Source organism: Lotus japonicus, chromosome 1, assembly GCF_012489685.1.
Source record: "Lotus japonicus ecotype B-129 chromosome 1, LjGifu_v1.2".
In the NCBI taxonomy this organism is placed as follows: Eukaryota; Viridiplantae; Streptophyta; class Magnoliopsida; order Fabales; family Fabaceae; genus Lotus; species Lotus japonicus.
Window position 1 is genome coordinate 71,268,661 of NC_080041.1, and position 14,227 is coordinate 71,282,887.

Genomic DNA, 14,227 nt, shown 5'->3' on the forward strand with positions numbered 1-14,227 from the left:
TCTTCAAAACCCAGAAATTCCCTTCATCTTCTTCCTCCTCCTCCCTCCTCCACCCAACACTACCATCACCACCCAGAACCACCACCCCTGAACACGCCCCTCTCCCCCTCACTCAACTCCACCACCAACCTTCGTCTTCGCACCGAACACCATAGAAGTAGACTCTAAGCTATCATTCACCGTAGATGCAGATCTCCCTTGGAAAGGAAATTATTTTGGACTAGATTGCTGGATGAAACCTCATTGAATTTCCCTACTCTTGGTTTGCTGGATCGAGCTTGGGGTTTAGGGTTTCTAAGAAACGGCGGAGGGCGACACGAGGCTCAGGGTCGGGTTGGTGGGTGGTGGAGCTTGTGGGGTTGGGGTTGTGACCAGGCTAGATCAAGGGAATTCGGTGGTTGAAATTTTCTATAGGTATCCAATGTTCCAGTACGTGCTGAGTTTTGGGATTTGGTTTGTGTGGTTATTTGTAAATTGAATGACTTATGTTTTGGGTTATGTTCTCAATTTGTGCTGAATTGTCATGTATTGATTATCTTGAACTTTGTAATGAATGATTATTGAAGTTACTTCTATGGCTTTCACTTACGTACTTTATGAATTTCTTCTCCACTTTGCTTTTGAAATTATAATTTCAATAGTTACGTTTAGTTTTCGTTTCAAAATGAATTTGCAACTAAGTGCGTTTCTGATACAGTTTTGTTTCTTCTCCTTTTTCTGGGTTTCATCTCCTGTTTCTGGGTTTCAAAGATGTAAGGGTTTCTGGGTTTTTTTAGATGAATTTAGGATGAAGATGGTTCTAAAATGGTTTTGTAGAGAGAACGACTAAATTTGATGGATGAAATTTTGGAGGGACCAAAATAATGTGAAAAGTCCACGTGGAAGCCTACGTGGACCAATGACTAGGAAAATAAATTGTCACGTAAGCTTTATGACATCGTAAGGACCATTTTTAAATCAAATAAAATTTTTCAAGGACTAAAACCTTTGTATTTTATTTTCAGATACTATTTTATATTCATGTGTATAAGTCAGTGACTAAAAACATATTTAATTCTAAATAAATTAATAAATGAAATATAAAATTTAATAAATTTATCTTAAATGTGATTGGTCCACATAGACCATGGGTTATTTAACCCAAATTTTAGCATGAGTTATTTAGACAACCCCTTTCAAAAATAAAAGGTAACCGATTGAATTTATGCACAAAGGAAAATAGATGTGCATTTAAAATAGGATGAAACGGTTATATAGCAGCATAATCTTTTAACATATTCATTATAATCATTAAATTATTATTATAAAAGAAACGTTAAAAGCTGTTGAAGAATTGAGGATAAGTAACATATTAATCTTAAATGGTAATAAAATGATATAACTTAGTAAAAGTTTTGAAATACTTTAAAATATACAACAATCCTCACATATTTCAAAACCTTTTTGAAAAAAAAAACATAATATCTATGACTTCATCTTTTGCGTGTATTGCACCAAATTTGGTGTCTTTTGGATTATGAACCAGACGCTAAACTTATAGACTTAAACATACAAGTGAATTGGTGGAGCAATGCTCTATGAACCGAAACACTTTATGTATATCATAGGTCTACAATCACATTACACCCCCACATTCTTCTTATTAATGCTGTATTGCGCTATTTCAGCCATGCGCGTGCCTGGTTGTTCATGAGTGCTCTAAAGACTTGCCAAAATCTCATACAAGCGACGACCCACTTGACACTCATATAGATGATTTTCATCAAGTGTATACTGCACTTCATACACCATCCATAAGGGTTATGAAATTTAAAAGCTTTGAGCTTTATCATCAGCACAATACAGTCACACACATCTCACACTTCACATTTAGGAATAGACAATTTAATCGTGCTTGCAGAACTAACAAGTGACTTGTTTTTACCCATATGAACCTTCTTCATGGGATCTCCAATCACAAAGGTTGGGTTACCATCACTGTCGTTATTGGCTTAAGTCTCATTCCTATAATCTCATCATTGAGGAGCGACCTCAAAAATATTACGTACGTAATTGTCTCAATTTTTCAGAATAAACTTTATTTATTGCTTTCTCTATTTCCATTTGACAATCACAATATGCAAAATATGCAATTGTGCACGTCTACTTGGATACTTCCAAGTGACCTCATCTCAATCAAAACTAAAGTGAATCTACTTGTGGTGTAGATTTATTTTAGCTCTCATTCAAACCACAAGTGTCATGAGCATCACTCTATTATTTCCATAGAGTGGATATCCACCCTAAACAATATCATAACACACGGTACATCTCAATTTTTCATGAGGCTAACTCATTGTTGGAACTCTCCTTCATTATGGAGGGGACGTCGTCTACCTTCAAAGGCTTCCAAGGGCAAGTCATTGTCTTCTTGGCTATCATAGTGCTCTTTTTCTCCAACTCATTAGTAGACAAGAGCTCATAAATTTCTCATGTCTAATTTAATCATTAAAACTCAGTAAACAAATAAACAAATAAAGACCAAATAATTCTTAATAAAATTAATATTTTTAAAGCAAACTTTAAATCTCACATTCAATCTAATACTGAAAATTCTAACCCCCACAATTTCAGGTAAATACTCAAGATTGAAATTGAAGCACTCTTACAAATCTTCTTAAAATTCTGAATGCTCTACCAGTTTCTTTTATTCTCTTTCAAGTTTATCATCATAAACAAGAACAATGAATCAACGATATAAATTTCATAAACCACGGAGCATCAACACCTAGTCTCAAAAAATTGAGTCACATTTAAGCTTTAGAATTATATATTCTATAATAAAATGATCACAAATGAGCCATGAATAGCTTCCTAATTCTTGTTACTCTTTCGGCTTCATTTTTACGTGCAAAATGAACATATGAAATCAGCCAACAAGCAACTATAGAAATTGGTGGAAAGATAGAAGTCTATCTTTTCTAATAATTTTTCCTTTTTCTAATTTTATTGAGGACAATAGCCACTAAAGAAGATATGAAATTAAGATATATCATAGCAACCCTTTGCAAGTCAAATAGGATATATATAATAGAAGGTCTTTCCTCCTATTGTCATACCGTGTCACCCTCCTCATGTGGTTTTATCTCACACAGTACAAGAAATGTACACGAAGTCATTTACCGCAAACCTTTGGATAGGTTGTGACCTTAATAGAACGATTCACTAAACTCTTAATTATATAGTATAAGTTCATTGAATTAAAAAAATAAAAGGTATCACCTGGATGAAAGTAGAAGAGACTTGTGCCGCACTAAGACCCACCAACGTTCATCCCACTGCCACGAATAAACTCTTGAGATTGTTGGAAATATTTCAGTGAGAACACAATAAAATTATAATGGTCTCGAATCAGATATTACAAATGTAATCACAATAGTTTGGGGCGTGTCACATGACACTGTCTTCAAGAGTTTATTCGCTCAAGATGCGATAACTCCTCAGGATACAACAAACTCTTCTAACCAATTGTTAGGACTCAGAACTAAGAAGAAACACTAGGATATGAACCCAGGAGATTATTTTCTGTGCCTCTACCACCTGCCATATCAACAAGCATATATACAATCAAAAAAACTGAACCGTGTGTGCAGGGAGGAAAAAGCTCAACAAATTATTTCCATTAAAAGTAAAGGTATCAACGGTTTCAAAAATAAAAGGTAACCGATTGAATTTATGCACAAAGGAAAATAGATGTGCAATTAAAATAGGATGAAACGGTTATATAGAAGCATAATCTTTAACATATTCATAATCATTAAATCTATCTATCTATCTATCTATCTATCTATTTATAAAAGCAGAGTTTCTGCAGCCTTGAGGGCAAACTGGTCATTCAATAATCCATTGCACTACAACCTAATTTTCAGCATGGGTATTTTAGTAAAAATTCACATAATTTTTCAAAGTTTCAATCCTGGTCGTTGATAACTTTGTGGCAACTCTTCAGCTTCAGGAGAAAAGTCAGTTTCATAGTAATCTCATTGTCTTTTGGCATTCCAAAATGAATTCACTAAGCTCAATTTTTTAGAACCTTGAAGAGACCTTCAATCTTCTTCAGTTTTTTAGACCTTCAATCTTCTTTAAACCTTAAACTACGAGTATAAATACCCATTTGCTCCTATTTTTTTGTGGTTTTCTTACCTTTATTTTGCTTCTTAATGGTTTAAAGTAGATCAATCATTGACCCTTCAAGCTTGATCAAGCTTCCAAATGGTGAATGTTCTTCCATGTATTTTTTGCTTTTCCCTTCTATTTTATCATTTTTTTTTATGTTTTCTCATTTTCAAAAAAAGTGAGTGGGTCTACAAAGGCTTGAGCTTCTAATTTCGAATATTATCGTTTGGTTTTTCTTAATTTCAGGTTTCAATTGTGCGAGTGGAGAAGAGGACAAATGAGTGTGTTATGAGGAAACAAGCAAAGCGAGACAATTGTGTAAAGAAATAACTAATATGTTTGTATTTTTTTCTTTAAAATGTAGTTTTCCTTAAACATTCATGCTTGAATTTACAAATTGCTATTTTGTTGGGAAAAGACTCAACTTACACCTTTTTTTGCATTTTGTTGGACGAGGACTCAACTTGCACCATTTTTTGCATGGGTTTGAAACATAAAAATAAGAATTTATGTTTGCAATTTGGTTTAAATAACCAAGATGAAGGATTCTTGCTTCCATAGTTGAACAATTTGGAAGGCAAACTGTATTGACTAGGAAAATGCACCCTTGAAGGGTAGTTGTTGCAACAATAATGATACGTGTGATGAGGATGATCAAGCTTCCAAATCATGATTGTTATCTTTAGTTGTATCTATTCCAGTTTTACTCTTCTTATACTTTTTTTATCCTTAAATATTAATATCATTTTGTCCCATTCATATATTCTTCTATACTTGACAAGAGTTTGAGTTAAATATTTCAAATGATTTGTTCTATCGGTACCAGAAAAGAAGGAGAGATATCCAACTTTAATAGAGACACATACATCTTTAGAGGCATGGGTTGAAGAAAAATGAAAAAGACAACGGTTAAAGAACCCAAACTTGCTCATCAATGTTTTGTAGGTTCCTTGAAATCATTATGTTCTTGCATCGACTTAAATTACTCCAAACCAATGTTAAATCTAGAAAATTTACTTAAATTTGATAGAAGAATGTTCAAGTTCATTGGTACATTACTTATTTTTATTTATATTATTAGTAAATTATAATAGTAAAAAATTTGCATAATAATATCTATTTATTAACATAATAAAAATTTAAGCCTAAAATTGATAACTTAATGAGTTAAAGAATATTATAGAGATGTTGATGGAAACTTTTATATGTTAATAGTACAAAAAAATAATAGCAGGTCAAGACATATAAATATAAATAATACTTTTCATACCTTATAACTAACTGATAAATCTTAGTGTCATGTAATTTGAAACAATATCATTTACATGGAATTGGGTGAAACTTACAATTGGATAGTAAAGAGACACCTATCTATCTATCTATCTATCTATCTATACTATACTATACTATACTTATTATTTCCTAAACAATCAATTACAGCCGTACATCCTCAATCCCATTTTCCTTCAGCCGTTTCCCCTTTCTTTCTTACGTTTATTTTTGGTTTTTTCCGTTCCCACAACCTTTTGTTTTGTTCCCCTTGTGCTTCCTTTGTAATTTCTCGGCTTCTCGTTTTCCCTCACCCCTTTCTTTCACCTCTGTTTCTTTCACTCAGACGACCTTTCTTTCTCATCACCTGTTTTCTATACTCTCTTCCTCTTCCATTTTTTGTGCGCTGTTTTAATTGTTGCTTCCCTTGGGGATTTTGGTTTCAACATTAGCATCATTACATGAATCAATACATTGGTGATGGGAGGGTTGGAGTTGGAAAGGTATGGAAAATGCGACACCCAAACTGGGGCGAAATTGTAATTGGAAGCTGCGAGTGGACAAACCAGTTTGAAATCGTTGCTAGGAACGATTTTGCTGGTGTTGATCCCATTGCCACGCCCTTCTTCTTCTTCCACTTGATGATGAAGCTGCATGCATGCATCCTACCTTTCGGTAAGTAACTTGCTGATGTTCTCTCCCTCACAATTGATTGTTTCCAAAATTGTTGATGACTGGGTTTTGATTTCTTTGAAAGCAGGGTTTTGAGGGTCCAAGATTTACACCGTTCGGTCAGTTCGTGTAAATCTTCAATCCTTTCGTTGATGGCTTTGTTTATGGTTTTGCCTTAATTTTTTCTGCTGTGTATGTCCTGTCCATCTTAGTTTCTTTTTGTCTTTCATTGTTTTAGTATGTGTTCAATGTTTTCTCTTAAATCAGGTTTTGCTTTGTTTAAAATTACTTGGTGAGCACTTCTAACTCTTCTCTTTTGATCATTGTTGATTGTTTTCACTATGAGAAAAAAAGGGTTATTACAGACAGCCAAAACAAGTAGTCGGTATTTGATTTCAGGTGGGATTGTACTATTAATTTAGGAATCAATTCTCTGACTTTGTTTGTAATCTGCTAGGATTCAGAATCATCCTTTGATATGATTTGCGATCTGCTGCCGTTGAGTCATTATATGTTCTTCTTCTTCTTCTTCTTCATGGTTTGGGTGCCGTGTGTTCCACTGGGGTTTCAGACACATGATCTCCGCTGCGCCATTTTGGTGAGTACAACGACTCTTTACGACTTTTATTTTCTTAGTTTTTATGATCATTGTTCTTATTCTATGTGATGTTATGTGCACTGTGTTTTGCAAGGTTTTCAGTCGCATGAGCAGATTAGGTTATAGTTACAGTTTCGATTTTGGGTTCAATCTTCAAAAACGGTAAGGAAAATTTTCTCTTTTTTGTCTTTTCATCAATGGTCAATTTTCTCCTAATTGGATTTTGATAACTCAATCATCTTTGCATATACCTTGGTGTCTTCAGACTAGGTGAACCAATATTATTTTATTTGTGTTTTCATTAATGCACAGTTTTCTCTCTTCTACATATTCCTTCAAAGTAGTATTCTTATTTTTTATGAAAGATTGCATGTGCCTAAGTTTTTGCGCTCTATTTTTTCTTCTACCATTTTTCAGTTTTTAATGTGAACTTTGCAGTTAGGTTATCCATTTTTTCTATACTATATATATTTATGTTTGTTCCAAAGTTTTAATGCAATTATTTGTTTTGAGTTGACAGCTAGGTTCAATGCTATACTCGTCCAAGCTAGGTAAGTTCTTGAATTTTTACTATTAAGTGATTGTGTAGCCATTTGACCTTTATTTTGTTTTGCTGAACTGCACCATCAGTTTGTAGGGGGCAAATAAGTATGGATTCTTCAGTGGGAAAAATAAAATGCTGCTAAGTGATATGTTTGCTTTATTTTTTTGACTGACCTTTCATGCTATTCTAATCTTCAAATTTGTGTAGTTAATATTATGCATTTATGCCTCAGTGTACAGAAGTTTCTTTGATGAAAAACCATCATATCAACCCACCGAAATCATCATATATTGCTTTTTGCTTAATCACTCTATTTTCTATATGTTTAATTTGCATTATGCTTTATCTGTTGGAAGACTTGCATGCAAACTCTGATAAAGTGAGAAGTGAAGCTGCTGCTATTAAAATTAAAAACAACATTGGCAGATATGAAGCTAAGAAAGCGTATTAACTATAAAGAACTTCATGTGTCCGTAGTTATTTGCCGAACAGTCTTTAAGGGCCATTGTTGCTCGCAAGGCGTTGGAAACAGACTTAATCTTCCATTAATATTCAGGTTTTGGTCAAGTATTATAATGATTTAGTTCTTCCTAGACCAACAGGTGCCTTAAAGGGGCTTAAGCGCTTTAGTTTAGTTACCCAGTTTGGTCTAAGGGCTACCCCATCATGGTTGCTACTTTCTACAGTAATCAAGGATGAGATCAACTAAAACTAAGGTATTACACATTATCTCTTATTTAGTAACCCAGTTCTTTTAATTTACTGTCTATAGCAAGATAGTTCATGAGGCTTTTCATGATTTAATTTCATACCTCAAGGAACATACATTTCATACCTGTCATTCCCTTATATAATTCAAATTTAATTATGTTCACTATTGCTCAGTTGATTGGAAAATGGACATACTTGAATAATCTAAATTTTGTATTTGCAAAAGGTACTTTACCTATCCTTTTTCAGTTTGGCATTATTGTTTATGGAAAATAGGCATTACTGATTAATAAGAATTCTGATTTGTGTCTTTTAATACGTTGTCTATTAATAGATTAAATCCTAGGTGATCGAGATGTTGAGCAGAGACACTCATTGAGTAATGTTCTCCTCAGATAGGTGGCGGATAAAGCTGCAAAACCTGCCTTTGTTGATGGATTGCTTGATTTTGTGGCTTTTTACCATTGAGTTGGGAACCATATTATTCAATTTATGTATAAAGGATCTATCTGATCTGACATAAGAATTTGGTATGCGAATGAGATTGATATTGGTTATCCTACTCAGAATTTGAATGATGTTATTGTCAATTATATCTTGATTGGTTTTAGCATTTCGGTAATTTGCCATCAAAATGAAGTACAATTTATTGGTTACTTCTTACGAATTCATATCGGTTATCGAAGTTTCTTATAAATTCTAAAGCAGTCAGAGTTTAAGGATTTAATTAATACTGTTAACTTTGACAAATTGCAAAGGCCTTTAAAATATCAGATAATGATCAAATTTAATATTTCTCCCATTTAACTTTGTTTAATCGATTTCCAAGCTGATTGGTTTAATAACTTTGTTCATATTTTATTAACTAATTTTTTTATTTAAAAAATATGTATTAGGTCTTATGATTGTAGGATTTGTTTCAATGGATCTAACATGATGCGTGAATTTTTGTGAATAAAATCATAGCTTCGTTGGATGACTAAAAATAAAGGACTTATAAAAGAAAACTCAATGAACAAATACTAGATGCTATCAGTCCAGGTAGCTCACATTCCCAATCTTGAGGACAAAAATTGACATTGATTTGACACTCCCTCTATTCTTATTTATAAGTCTTTTACCCAGTTCTCTTAGATTAAGAAAAATAGTTATTAGCAATAAATTTGTAAAAAAATAATTAGCTTTCATAAATTATCCTTATTAAATTTCTTATGAATTTCTCTCTTCAAGTTAATATTTCAAAATTCCACAATTTCTTTCATATTAAATATGAAGGTAAATTTGAAAAAATTAAATTAATACTTCGTAGATAGTAGAAAGTGACTTATAAGAACAAATTTTTTTCACAAAAAATCACTTATCATAAGGAATTATTATTTTAATCATAATATCATCAATAATTCTATTTATTGTTATTGATTGAGGTAATTTCAGTTTTTGATTATTCAATTTCTCTTCAGATGCAGTTACAACGTAAAATGGTTAGGAATATACAGATTCTATAAGCAATAAAAAATATCAGCCATTTTGCCTTATAATAACATTAATTGTAACGTTTTGAACATTGATTTCTGATTTCCATAGTTAAGACATTTTTATCTATCAGTTATAGCTTTGCAGTTTCCCCATTAAGATTGTTTAATTTTCTCAGTTTTAATTTTGATCTCTTTTTTTTGGTTGAAAATCTAATTTTGATTTTAATCGTTGCAATTTCAATGACAATTAAAAAATGTTGGTGTGGCTGCTAAAAAACTCAATGCTCGGGATAAAGTAATTCAAGTGTTGGTGGATGTTTGTCATGTTTTTATTGCTCAACAAAGGAAGAGTTTGATTAAAAAAGTTGTTTTTGTGAAATTTTCTTCAGATAAATTATGAAATTTGTGTAACAAGATTTGTTATTAGTTCTTCAGATAAACTAGGCTGAAAATGTGATTTTTGTCGGTTTCTTTTATTTAATTTCACTTCTTATTATGGTTTCCACTTTTATTTTAATTTGCATTTCTCTTTTGATTTTGGACTAGAATGTGGAAGATTGAAAGAGAAGGAAAGAGAAATAGAGTGTTTTTTGAGAGGCGTGCAATCATCTTCTTAAACAGCGGTATAAACTCTTCTTTTATTTTGCTTCTTTATGACTTTTCCGGATCTTTTTCTATTTGTGTGCAAACTTCAAAGTCTACACTTAAGTCATTCCTTGAGAAATTATTTTATCAAATATTCTTGAAAACTTGAAACTCCACACATTCTTCTATATAATGCATGCAAAGTCTCCAAGCCAAAGTTAACAACTAATCAAAATTTTATTTTCATTATAAAGCATGGCCATAAGTTATGAAGATTTTATGTCACTCATATTTCTCTTCTCCATGTCCAAACTTAAAAAAATCATTCCTAAAACTTAGCATCATTTGATAATTTTACTGAACATGAAAAATGTGTTTAGCTGTTATAAATTGATGTCTCAAGGAGCAGCCATTATGCAGGAACCAGGGGACTCATTAGTAATAAGTTCTAAATTAGGAACAACACCAATGCATCCCTTTGAGGCTCTGAGAATATCCAAGCCTCTCAAGTAAGAGATAAAGAGGATTTTCAAAATGGGTAGATCTTGGATGCTATAAACTGGTGAGATTTCAATTTGACAGGACTGAGGTGAGCCACAAAAAAAATTCCAGAGCTTGGATACAAGGAGAGAGCAGCATCACCGCGGGATATGGATTTGACTATTACCATCAAGAAAGGATTGGAATGTTAGTGTGTAGTATCATCGTGGTTACCTGTTGTGTGATAGAAAGTGTTGAGCTTTTCTTTTTTGTATATCTATTGGTTGAAACTTAACCAATGTTGTATAATAGAAAGTGTAATGATCCTTCATAAAGACTTTTGCGTTGTATAACGGGTGGTACCAGATTAATTAGAAAAGTGTATTGATCCTTATTGGTGATATTCAAATATTGTTTTGCACTACTACTACAGGAATAATACAAAATTGATAATTATTTGCAAATGAAAAGAAGCATTTTCTAGGGTGCTGACTTTAGAATTTTTTATTTGGTACATTGGAACGATAAATTACACCCTCCAAGAATTGATCCCTAGATGTTCCCCTCACCAACCCATATGTCCCTGGTGTTACCACTTAGCTATCCTTCGGAGACAAATACATTATAATTTTTGGTACATCGAAAAGATAAATTATACCCTCAGAGATTGATTCATGGACCTTCCCCCTCTGAACCTATATGACTCCCAGCACTTGAATAAGAAATAATCTATATATTCCCTTTAAAAAAAGTATATTTTGACATAATTAATTTAAATTGTAATTAAAATCAAAATAATCCATATATTATTTTTTTGTTATTGGGAGGTGAAGAGCCCATCAATATATTCTTTTTTTGAAATGAGAAATAAACTTTCTACTAACCTTTTCACCTATTTATTTCAAAAAAAAAAAAAACTTTTCACCTACACTTAGTTTTTTTACTGTTTAGTAATAAAAATATCAATTACAGGATATAATTAATAGAAATTATCAATTTTAATTGTATTCTTTTTTTTTGAAAATAATTATAATTGTATTCAAATTTCTTTGAAATGTAATTGTATTCAAATTAATATATTTCATATCGCTTTCTATTATCTAATCAAAATTAAATTTGAGGAGAAACATTGGAATTAGAAAACAGTTTAATGAAAATATGGTTTGTAAAAACATTTTTTGTTTTCATTTTTTATTATTCATTTTAAAATTCTTCAAATATAGTAAACATATATTTTTTAACTTTTTGTTTTTATTTTCACTGTCGTCGTCTCTGCCGCTGCCACCATCAATGCGTTCCAACCTTCACTATCACCACAACCACCAATGTCATAGTCGCTGGCGCCTCCTTCACTGATGGTGGCGACGAAGGCAACTGTGGTGATAATGTGATGGCAGCGGGACATGATAAATTAATTCCAAAATAAAACTTCCAAATTTATATTTTACTATATATAAAATGAATTTATGCTTTAAATTTGTAAAATTTTATTTTTGGTGTATTATATTACGCTCGCAATTTCGAATAGATGTGGTGAAAGCTAAAGACCTCTCAAAGAATGCGTCTCCTAAGGATTGAACCCTCAACCTGGTGGGTTTGGTTCATAAACTTTCTTTTACTAAACATAAAAAAAAAAATCACCCTGACTTTGAAAAATTTCACGCGAATGTCCTTGAGGGTTAGCTCAAGTGTTAAGAGTTAGGGACATAAGGATCCCGAGAATGAAGGGTGAGGTCTAGGTTCAAACCCTGGTTAAGGAACTAATTACTAACCTTATTAACAACTAACATTTTTCTATAAAAAAAATATAATATGTGCACGGGTAAAACAAAAATAATTATTCAATACAAATAAAAAAACATACAAATTTATGTTTCTTGTATCTAAAATAATTTTTTTTTCTTTTAATCCATAAAATATCTTTAAAAAAATAACATATTTTTAAAAATTATAAAAAAAACAAAAGTGGATATCCCCGTGCATCGCACGGGTAAAAAATACTAGTTATTATTATAAAAGAAACGTTAAAACCTGTTGAAGAATTGGGGATAAGTAACATATTAATCTTAGTAAAAGTTTTGAAATTTTTTTTTATAGGCAAAAAAATATATTGAAGTGAAGTACAAGGGGTACTTCAACTCAATACATATAAAGAGCAAAGAAAGAAAAAACAAAAGCGAAATGTAACAGCAACTAAAATGACAAGGCAGAAGAATCCTTGTACTACTAAACCTACCCGCCCCTCCTTGGAAAAAAACTCAAAAAGATGGGCCTCATTAAAACCTTACTAGGAAATTAAAAACCCTCTTGGGAAAACCTAGTGAAGAAAAAAGAGTACCCTCTTCAAGAGTCAAGAGGTAATTTCCAAGGAGAATTACAAACCCAACCCAATACAAAACATAATCTCCACTTTGCCCATAATCTAAAGAGGTCCATCTCATAAAGTCTCTAAGAGCAAATCCCATCCCTCCATCACATGGTTAATTAACCAATTCCTTCCACACGAGCATCAGATATTGCCAGCGTGCAAGTCTTCCAAATGCATGATCCAATACAAAAGAAATCCTCCAAGGGTACTAACATATCACTCCACTCCAAGCAAACACACAAAGCATTACAGATTCACTGATATAGTATTGGAGATAAAGGAGGGCACCACGTGAATATGCCCCCCTAGCAGAACACTGTATACTAAGCTCGTTATTAATTCCCTCAAGCCTTTTCATAAGCTTCCTATTCTTCCTGAAAACATCCCCAAAAACATTTCGATTCCATTTAGAAACATTCACTCAGAAGGTTTCAGAAGTTGTAAATCAATCTGCTCTCTAAGCCCAAGCATCCTTCACAATATAAGGAAATATTTTATTAATTAACAAACATGACATAAAATGAAAAGGTTTCTTACCTGACCTGAGCAAACAAACATACCAACAGGCTTATGATCTGATTTCAACTGGGGCAGGTGGTGAATCAAATAGTCCAGAAAGTTCTCTAACTATGTGGTATTACAGATTCCTCTATTAAGCATTTCCTTCAGTCCCCTCAATTACCACCTTTCAAGCCCAAATCTTTTACATGTCAAGACAGCTCATGAATCTTTGTATAGACAAGTAATTTGGAGTAGCACTCTAATACTTCTTTTTCGCACTTAAATAGCATTAAAATTTCCCATTACCACCCACAAAGAAGTGATAGACCTCACAAGGTAACAGAGGCTCTCCCAAAGGATGCCTTTACTAGCCATATTTTGGTTCCCATAAATAAAAGTGACAATGAAACTCTCTTTGATTCCCATGAAGCGTCAATCTAGCATGCACAAATTGACGATGATAATCTAGTACCTCCAATTTAACTTCTTGGCTATCCCAACCTTCCTCTTCTACAACAAAGGACTAATGAAACCCTAGAGACCAAATGATTTAGAGGCTCGAGGACCACTAACATAGGTCTCACACAAAGCTGTACTCCTCGCTTGATGCCTAATCACCAAGTTCTTTACCACGGAGGACACCCCTTTCATTGTTTCCCTTTGATATTCCAACTTATAATATTTAACATCATTAAACAAACATAGGGTAAATGAGCATGCTTCTTCCATTATGCCTTGTAGAGGACCTTGGAGATAAGCTTATATACCTTTCTCCGCAAACAATTGATAGGAATGCAGGGTTAGTTAGGAATAGTTAGTTGTTAGGAAGTTAGTTAGACAGTTATAAGGCATGTTGCCTATAAATAAGA

General features: G+C 32.6%; 1 long non-coding RNA gene across 5 annotated transcripts; it reads left to right on the top strand.

Moving 5' to 3' along the window:
• Positions 1–5,618: 5,618 nt before the first annotated feature.
• On the top strand, positions 5,619–8,579 carry LOC130745709 (uncharacterized). Of its 5 annotated transcripts, none has more exons than XR_009021852.1 (4): positions 5,619–6,099; positions 6,185–6,225; positions 6,554–6,694; positions 6,789–8,579. It is a non-coding gene; the product is annotated as an uncharacterized LOC130745709 (long non-coding RNA). The 5 variants fall into 5 exon arrangements; XR_009021850.1 differs by having other exon boundaries at positions 5,622–6,099; positions 6,185–6,694; positions 6,789–6,856; positions 7,215–8,578; XR_009021851.1 differs by having other exon boundaries at positions 5,619–6,225; positions 6,789–8,578.
• The last annotated feature ends 5,648 nt before the right edge of the window (positions 8,580–14,227 follow it).